Source organism: Cyanistes caeruleus, chromosome 1, assembly GCF_971803275.1.
Source record: "Cyanistes caeruleus chromosome 1, bCyaCae1.hap1.1, whole genome shotgun sequence".
Lineage (NCBI taxonomy): Eukaryota > Metazoa > Chordata > Aves > Passeriformes > Paridae > Cyanistes > Cyanistes caeruleus.
This window is the reverse complement of record NC_141701.1, coordinates 47692590-47702612: the sequence shown is the minus strand read 5'-3', so window position 1 is coordinate 47702612 and position 10023 is coordinate 47692590. Positions and strand designations below refer to the sequence as shown.

At 39.2% G+C, this 10023-nt stretch overlaps 1 long non-coding RNA gene across 2 annotated transcripts; it reads right to left on the bottom strand.

Moving 5' to 3' along the window:
• Positions 1-700: 700 nt before the first annotated feature.
• On the bottom strand, positions 701-9988 carry LOC147655483 (uncharacterized). Of its 2 annotated transcripts, none has more exons than XR_015287354.1 (3): positions 9621-9988; positions 2201-2406; positions 701-1557 (listed from the first exon to the last, which is right to left on the bottom strand). It is a non-coding gene; the product is annotated as an uncharacterized LOC147655483 (long non-coding RNA). The 2 variants fall into 2 exon arrangements; XR_015287353.1 differs by having other exon boundaries at positions 2201-2409; positions 9621-9968.
• Positions 9989-10023: the final 35 nt, after the last annotated feature.

Here is a 10023-nt window from a genome sequence, read left to right as displayed (position 1 = left end):
GAAGGCTTCTAAATGCATATCCACTCATTTGACTGAAAAGTGGCATTGGGTGTTGATGATTAGAGAAAGCCTTTGAGTCATACAAACCCAGTAGTTTAATGACTTGATCAACAATCAAGAGAGATTGAATACCTGAAAAACATCCAGACACAAAGGTTGATGAGGTTTATGTAGTCTTGGGCTACCATCTATCCTGTGTTGGTTACTCATGGGAATATTAATAAGGTCAGGCACATGTGACATGCCACAGGCAAACTGAAACAAAACATGTACTGAGAGGGGCTGAGGGGTTTGGGTTTTTTACTGTGTAAACATGTTGCTGCATTGACAACAGCAGTAATGTTAATAACTTCCTTCTGTTTCTGGTTCTGGTGTTGGGTTTTTTTAAGTCTTTAAAAGGTTGTCCTTTGGCCTACAACGCATTTTGCAAAGCTGATAAAGAAAAGGCCCTATTCTGCTCATATTAGAACCACTTCCAAGTGATTGAGTCATTGCAAATTGTGCATGTGTGAAAAAAACGAGGTGGTCACTATGGTGTTTTGAACACTTGCTGCATTTTTTTTCAGAGAGTCCACATTCCCAGAGAGAGTTCCTGTTTGCAATATGCTCTCTTCTCTCCAAGTGCTTCATAAAACAATTGCATCAACCCATTAGTAATGGATTATAGATTAAGCAGAAACGAAAGGGCACAGGACTGTTCTTTTATATTGTCTCCCAATTTATTTTGTTTAAGCAATAGGTAATAATTGACAGGAGCAATTGAGGAGTCACAGGTTGATTTGCTTTTATCACTAGAAGGCTGCACTATGCTCATGTTATCTCTTGTGTATGGAGATGGTTCCATGATCATTTGGGGTTTGGGACAGAATCATTATGTTCTTACCAACTTTCCAATGGACAGTTGCAAGCTGGTCCCACTGCAGTTCTCTGTAGGCCCACTCTTGGAATGGATTTCAATGAGCAGCACTTCTGACGAGGGGCAAAGTTTTGACTTTTAACCTCAGAAGTTTAAATTCAAGGTTCTGTTTGATTACATTCTTTTAATGTTTGTTTAGCTTTAGTATTCATCTAACAAAGTGGGAAAAATACCTTTGTGTCAGCATAAACTATCTTGGGATACTTAAAAAGTGTGAAGTCCATGCATAAAACATCTGAAAAGTTTTCCATTAACACAAGTATCCAGTGTTGGTGATATTTATTATCAGTAAGGGAATGGGGAAAAAAAAAGTGCATTTGAAAAATTCAGTTCAGCATTTCTCAAGACTTCCTCATGTTTATTATTTATTTGTCTTTTCTTAAAATATGAATGAAGTCAGTGAAAATGCTCTGTGTTGGAGGCTTTTCAAATTTCAGATGGAAAAAGCCAGGCTATGTTTGTGTTTGTACTCTTGGTGCTCATGAAAAAATCAATAATTGTGTCATTAGGAATGGCTGCTTCTGTTGTCCCTTTCTTAAGCTTTGCTGCTGGTACTATTTTCTTCATATTCCCCTGCATCCATATCTTTTTCTTCCATGGTTCTTCTCTTCACTCCCTCAAGAAGTATTTCTCAGCCCTTCCTGGTGGTAAAATTGGAAGGAACAAAGGATTAAAAAGTAATTATTTGGGACATATATTGGTGGACGAGAAACTCAACATGGCCTGGCAATTGCTTGCAGCCCAGAAGGCCAACAGCATCCTGGACAGCGTCAAAAGGAGTGTAGCTGGCAGTGAAGGGAGGTGATTCTCCCCCTCTGCTTTGTCCTTTTGAGAACCCAGCTCTAGAGTCCTCAGCACAGGAAAGATGTGGACCTGTTGGAGGGCCACAGAAATGATCAAAGGGGTGGAGCACCTCTCCTCTGAAGACAGACTGAGAGAGCAAGAGTTGTTCGTCCTGCAGAAGACAAGGCCCTGGGGACACTTAAGCAGCCTTTGAGTACTTAAAGGAGGGCTGCAAGATAGATGGAGAGGGACTTCTTACAAGGGCTTGTAGTGGTAGGACAAGGGGGGATGGCTTTAAACTGGATGACAGTAGATTCAGAGATTTCAGAGAAGTTGTGGATGTCCAATCTCTGGAGTGTTCAAGGCCAGGGTGGGTGAGGCTTTGAGCAACCTGGTCTAGTAGAAGGTGTTCCAGCATATGGCAGGGGGCTTGGAACTAAATGTTATTTATGGTCCCTTCCAACCCAGACCATTCTATGATTCTATGATAATTTGATTTACCTTCTTCCCTTAACTATGTTTTCTTCAAGTAAATGTATTTCAATCAGCAGGCATAGCAGGTATTGTTTTATTCTCCGGGTGACTGAAGATACCTTCAACGGCTGCTGCAACAAGAAGACTGTTCAATATTTGTCTCCCTCAGGATGACTTTTGCAGGATCTGATCTGCATGAAATCAGTTCTCTGCCTTCGACTACAGCTGGCAAACTGCTAAATAGAAAATCATGGTTAATAGAGGATCAGAACCATTTGACTCATCATTGTAAAAACAATAAAATTTAGTATTTAAGTAATAGTGAAAACTTTGTTTTGACTCACTTAAAATATTCACAGAAGAGTTAAAATGAAGGATAGAATTCTGTGATATATATAACTGAGTGTAATTCTCAGAATTGTGAATTAATTTAAAATTGTGTTTTTCAGAAATCAGAGATACAGGGCATGCTGAAAACTGTGAATATGAAACAGTAAAGTATAAAATTTGGAAGTGAGAAACTATACTGAAGACATTTGTCTTATCATTTTTTTTTCATTAAAGATATTAACATAAGCTGCTACAGAACTTGGGGAATTTTTGAAAGAGTACAGTAGAGCTGGATGTTGAATCCACATTAAATTTCTTCCTGTCTTCAAGGAAGATTTATTGCAGTAAAGCATTCTCAGTTTTATTTGCCTGTTTTAAATTTTTCATAATCACTTCAACAAGAATAAAAGAATAAATAGTTGTATTTCACACAAAAAACCAAAATACCTTAGAATGCTTTATAATAATGATAACACCTCCCTCCCCAGTGAAATAACTGCCGTATACATTTGGTAAACTCTTTTTCTATGTACATCAGCAGTATTGTCCCAGCTGAGTTCAGTGGAGTCAGAAATAAACTCAATGAATCTTTGTCCTTTAGGCAATTTGTCAGATTTTCTTTAGCATGTTAAGAGTGAAATTTTTTTATAAGAATTATATACAAATTTAAATGAAATGTATATTTTAAATGTTTACTTTATGCAAAGCGTTTTGTCATGTTAAGCACCAGATTTTTTAATTTACAAAAAAAAACTCTAGCCATGTTTTTGATAAATACAGATTTCAATAAGTCTGTCAGAGTGTACTGCAAATATTACTTGTTAGAATTTAGGATTACATGATGTTATGATTGGAACAATTTTCTTATGACAAAACATAGAAAATGGAGTTGCTCAATGCTTGTTACTATTTTGGAGGATTGTTAAAATTAAACAGAGGTGTCTTTTGGTACTGAAGCCATCTTTCAGGCATTACTTAGTGAATATTGAATGCCTTTGTAATACAAGACAAACCTGTACTTGACACAGGACACTGTATGCACACGATTGGCCCCATTAATTGCAATAAAAATTACCATTCACATAAAGCAGGAATATTCTTAAAATATCTTGATGACTTGTGGAGATATAGTTTATTTTCCTATCAGTCTAAAAATATGACCTAGCTGGTTCTGATTACATCTTAGAATTTCAAGTACATAAGTACTTTCTTTACAATCTCTGCAATCAGGAAATTTAATACCAGGAAGAAATTAATCCCTCCTTGCAAAGCATCACCTAATTTAAAAATCATCTATGAATTAAACAACACTATTTGTCTAAACCCTTGGAAATATCAGGTAAGTATACATTTTTGAGTCCTCTAAGGTGTGCTAAGTAGGAGAATTTTTATAGATATGCAAACATCAGTATTGTAGTGTGTATGCCCTAGATTGCTACATAATTTTTAGTTACTTTATCTTTGAATATTTAAAACATCAGGATTAACTTCACAGGTTTCTTGTTTTCTCACCACTCAAAAGAGTTCAGCACAGTAAAACTTAAAACCTTTACCAAGTAAGAAGATTCAAGGATGCTCATTATTATTATCCTAAAACACTTTTTTCAACATATTGAGGTTTTTAGCTACATACAGAAAAAAAAAAAAAATCTTTTTTAGCAGATCTCCATATGAGTGCTTCTATTTCACAGCAGGAAAATTAAATAATGTATTTTTATTCTGTTCTCTGCTCAGCTGTTTTTCTTTTCTAGAAAAGGAGATAAAACTCCTTAGAAAAAAAATCCAGTGTTACGGACATTGTGGGTTAATACATCTGTTGTAATTAACAGTTTCATAGAGGATGCCACTAGTATGGTGAAAACCAAGCCCACAAAAACAATTTACTCTGGTGCATGACAACTTGCTCACCATCTGACATTAAAAGTACTTTAATCTGCAGAAACTAGGGAAAAAACAAATGCCAATTATTCGTGACATTTCTGAAAATTGAGGAAGAAAATTGGGTTGTGCTGGGGTAAAGAATCTGGTAAATAAAGTGGAGGAAGTAGAATGTGACAAGTTAAGAACACGGGTGAGTTTTGGCATTAATGAGAGATGTGTCACGGCCACGCGATGGCAGCAGAGGCTGCGGAATTAGGGTTGTTTTTAACACTAAACCACGGATAAACAGGATGTGCCCTGAAGTTCCTAACTGCTACTTCGGGTTCTAGAAAATATACATTATGTATAAGTGGTATGTTCATCAGGCCAGAAGTTTCTGTGGAGTGGAATTACATAGTATTCATTTAAAAAAACCCACAAAACCAAAACCAAACTAAACCAAACCAAAACAAAACCAAAAAGCCCAACAAAACCGAAAAAAACCAAACCAAACAAAAAAACCTCCAAAAAAACTAAACAAACAAAACAACAACAAAACCCACCATGTTTGAGGCTTTTTTTTTTTTTTCAGTAAGACAGTATTTTTTATCTTATTTGCCAGTATTTCTGTCTTCCTCAGTTACTTAAGTTACAGAGAAGAATAGGCCTATTTTGTTAAAAGCAAGACAGTTGCTTCCTTATTCCCAGGTTCTTTTCCCAGTACTTTTGTCCACAGGAAAGAACTGTGGTACAAAATCCCTTTTGGGGAAAACTAATTTTGGAGAAAATTAAAGTCTACAACTCTTTCAGTTTTCAAGAGGAGGACTAAAAAACTGTGCCTGCTCTAAAACAGTCTTGAACTAAGGAAGCAGAACTTTTTGCCTCAGATCAGTATAAATTAATAAGCTCTACCTCTGTAATTTAAAAAGAAAACTACAATGTTCTCATTATATCCAAACTAGATGTTCTTTCTGAAATCATACACAGCTATTTATATGTATCCTTCATATGACAAGTTCTAAGAAGTCAGGTTTGTGCAAGATAGTAAACAAAACCTCATCATTCCAGAAGTTAAAAATTATCTTCCCAAGAAGTTGAGATTTTTTTCTTCTGAAATGTATAAAAGCAAGTCTTTAATATAGAATTCTTTCCTGGAAAAGGCACAGTCCCTTTTCTGTGTTCCAGATAGCACCGTTCGCTTTCTGTGGTCTGTTTCCATTATGTGTTCCAGATACTACACTACAAGTTCAGCTTTAATCAAACAAGACAGTCCAGAGAAACCTCCATCAAAGCCTCTCTTCAATCCAGGCAAATACTTCCATTAGAATTTCCTGCTGGAGCATGACATTTTGCAGATCTGAAAGGCAACCAGGCAGAGTTTAGACAAGTAGCTTTCTGGATGGCTTTGATGGACCGGAGCATGGGCTGAACATTCTCCAAAGTCCTGTTTCCTGTGACTATGAGAGTTGTCTTGAGAGTTGCCCTACCCTTCAGAAGGGTGGCAGCTGCTCTTAGGAAAAGTCACTCTTATAAAAGTGTTTGTTTTCCAATGAAACCAATGAGTCTACAGGGTATGCACAGACCAGAGGTCTTCTCTCTTGGCCCCTGACTGGATTGCTCCAATATGGCAGGAAGTGGTGAGGAAGACCATAATCATCAGCTGGGAGATTGATTCAGCAATATGCATAATTTTGGGTAGCCAGAAGAAAACTCATTCACTAGCTCATTTTGTGCAGCCAGACTCCTGCACTGGATGAATGAGTCTTTGCAATTAGCGTGAGTTTGCCTAAAGCACTGTGGATTCCCTTCCTCTGGGCTGTGATTCAGCTGCTCTGTCAGGACTACCTGAGGTGTTCAAAGCAAGCACTGTCTCACAGGGCCAGCAACACCATAAATAAGCCTTTTGCAGATGAGCCTTGCTTGCTCCTGATGCAGCAATTGAAGGTGTTACTGCTCTGCCAGTCTTAATAGTGCAAAAACCCCCACAGTCCCATTCCTCTACTGGTCCTAGGTTTGAGGGGGGTTGTCAGTATAATTTTTAGATTGTAGACCTGAAAAGCAAAGAAATAAATTGTCTGATAACTCCAGTAGTGAGGGTTTAGATGGCATTTTCCCCCACAATCTGAGGACTGATAGATTAAATTACCTGGAGTGTGAGCACATGGATTCACAAAAGACAGTCCTGTTTTACCAATCTGGTATCTTTTTATGATACAGTCATACATCTAATGGCTGAAGGAAGGACAGTGAACACAGTTTTTTCTGTAGGAAAGCAAGGCTTTCTCCTTTTGGACAAGTTATCCAAACATGGGATGAGCTGGTTCACAGTGCTGGTGAAGAACTGGCTGAAGGACAGGACTCATGGGGTTGTGGTGATGGGGTCACATCTGGCTGGTTACTGGTCACCATCAGTGCTCCTCAGGGCTCAATCCTCTTCGCTTCCCTTCTCTTCTGTAGAATGGCTGTTCTGTGCAATTAGGGGCAAATGCCAGTTCAGGAGATATGAGAAGGTCTCAGCACACATCAGGAGAAGACAACAGTCTTATTGAGGGACCAGAGATTTGTTAGAGACAACTGAAAATCTGCATGCATTTATTCTGTGTACAACAGACATCCAAGGAGCTAACTCCTTCTGCCTCACTAAAGGCCTTAAGCTAACAGGGGTTTTTCAGCTGAAAAATTAATATGAGTTCTTTCCCTAAGGTGTTACTGTGGCTAGTTTCCCAGTTTCTAAAGAAAATGTTGACACATATATCAAAATGTGGTATCTGTCACTTTTCTTGTCAAAATATGTTAATTGGACACAACTTCCTATAGAATCTCTATCTTGTTTATACTTTTGCTTGTTTTATTTCTAATCTTAGATCAGCTTCTTTTCAAAACTCAAAGCTCTCTTTTTCCTTTCTCCCATTACATTCTGATTCTTTTATCTACACCCTTCTGTGAGTCTCCAATAGTCTTCCAGTCCTTACTCAGAATTAGATTCTCTTGCTTATTATTCTAGCACTAATGCTGTTGAATATTCTTGTGGCTGATACCAAAAAAAATCAAGATAGGACCACTAACTGTCCAACATAACTTGAAAATCTTTCCCCAAAGCTATATCTTTTTTCTATGCCCTGCTGTCACTTGTTAAATCTCCATCTGAAAACAGTATTTACTGCTTATTTTGAAGGCTAATTCAAATAAAAGATTAAAGAGCTAAAAATATTTTTTCATTACTAGTTGGTTAAACAGGTCCACAGAATGTGGAATATAATGTATGATTCAAAGAGATAATACAATAAAAATATTTGGGATTCTGGAAAACTGAATCATGTAGCCAATAACGATTTTGCACCTTCCACAACTATATGTGGCCATATAGGAGTAGAAATGATAGGAGATTAGAGTGCAGAAATTAGTCATGTAGTCATTGGCAAGTGAATGTATCAGATCAGTCTATCCAGCCTTTCTTTTCTACCACACAAATAAAGTTGTACAAGTCTCTGTATTTTGAGCTGGTAAAGAACACACTGTCAGCTGTTGAGGGAGCAGTCATATTCAGTCCAATACATACTGGGTTCCAGTTATTACTTATGTGTCCAAGACACCTCTGAAATGATCCAGGCATCTTTAGAGGTTCTGTTTTTTTCAAGTAAATCATCTGATAGAAAAATCAGATGAGTGGGAGGAGAGGCAGAGGTTATTGTGATAGACAGAGCATGAGTTGTCAGAAGGATTATGGGGAGAGGAGCTCCAGGATAATATCTACCCACAGGCATAGCTGCTGAACTGCAGAAGCAGTAGAATATCTTAAGGTGTGTAATTTAGGATATAGCCTTTGTGGAAAAATTAATGTACGGGATGAACGTCTCAGATTGTCTCCAAGAGAACTAATTCTGATGTCAGACTTGATCAGTTATTTCTGGCATACCTTTCCTGACTAAAAAAAGCCTTTTTTATCTAACTGTACCAGAGAGTAATAGAAAAACATGCTCTGGGTTATCCTTAGGCATGTGCAAACCTTATACTTGTCCATAACTATCAAAGCAGGAAAAAGTGAAATGAGGCAGATGGGCAAATTATTCCAACAAGAGCCCAGCTAGATAATTTGATATACCAAGAAACCTCCAGAATTTCTGTGAAAATCTGACATGTACAAATGTAATAAGTACAAGCTGTGGGTAGCTTTTGTATAAGGAGAAGCATCTGCTATAAAACCCACACTGCCTGGCAACTGTGTGGTATCTGACGGGCTTTGAGGTTTCCACTGCAGGAGCAGAAATTGGATACTGCTTGGGATTGCCTATTGTCAGGGCAAAATGTCATGTTCGAGGTAACATTCTTTGGCCTTAGCAGGGGTTAAGAAGGAATAAATTATGTGAGGAATGTGGTGGCCTGGTGGTTACATGTTCCTATTATTCTGCTGAGTTATGCCTTTTGTAAAAAACTACACAAAAGAAGTCAGGAGATGACCTCACAGACTCATCTAGCTGTACTAATAACCACAAAGGTGGAAGGAAGCACAGAAACAGTAAAAATACCCAGAACATAAGGTAGCTGGGCTGCCTTTTTTCAGCCATATCCCTGTTGACTAAGAAATAGTTTTCTTTTGTCTGGTTCAGACTTGTCTATCCTTTAGGACAGATGCTTTTAAAAAGGTGACCAAAAAAAAAAAAAAAAAGAAAAAAAAAAAAAAAGGAGAGATAAAAATAATGGAGGGGCCATTTTTGAAATAAAGGATTATATTGTATAAAAGATTAGCAAGGATGTGTGGAGTTAATGGAAATCTTTGAGTGTCTTGAGAGTGCTAACAAAGAGGGTAGTTTATGAAGAATTGCATTGCAGGTATTGGCTCAAAGTTTGCAGGTACATCCCCCGTGAAGGATCCTCCGAGGTGGGAAGGGCAGGGGGAGGTACTGATTCCTCCCTTTGGCAGACCTGAACATCAACTTCAAACGCTCCTGGGTACAAAAGAACGGCACCACCAACCTCACCTCGGTAGTATGCAAGCCTCACATCCACAATTTGAAAAGAAAATGGGATGTGAGGACACAAAAGTAAATCGAAAATGAGAAAACCACTACACAGGTTTCAGGTTTAGAATCGTAGAACTGTAGATTCATAAAATGTCCCGTCCTTGGAAGTGTTCAAGGTTGCGTTGGATGGATGTTTGAGCAACCTGGTCTATTGGAAGGTGTGGCAGGGGGGGTTGGAACCATATGATCATCAAGGACCCTTCCAGCCCAAACCATTCAAAAATTCTATGGTTTACCTAAGGTAGGTCGCTACAATTGAATTGATAATCCCTCTGACACTGAAGCACAGGCGACAGGAACAACTTGTGGATGGAGAAGGAGGGGGCGGTTCGAGAAGCGCGGCCGAGGAGCGGCTCCCGCCGCTGCCACCACACCATCACCTCAGGGCCGGCCGGGGCGGCGCCACAGCCCTCGGCGGCAGGACGCCGCGATTTCAGAAGGAATGGCCAGGCTGGCGACATGGAGAAGCCTCCGGCAGCGCTGCCGGCAGCGACTAACAACCCCGGTTCGCTCCTCGGCTCCCTGCCCTTCCCTCGGGCGCAGCCCCGGGGCCGGGCCGGGGCAGGGCGAGCGGGGCAGTACCCGCCGCGGCTCCGCAGGGGGCGCTCGAGCGACGCTCCCGCCGCCGCGCCCGCGCAT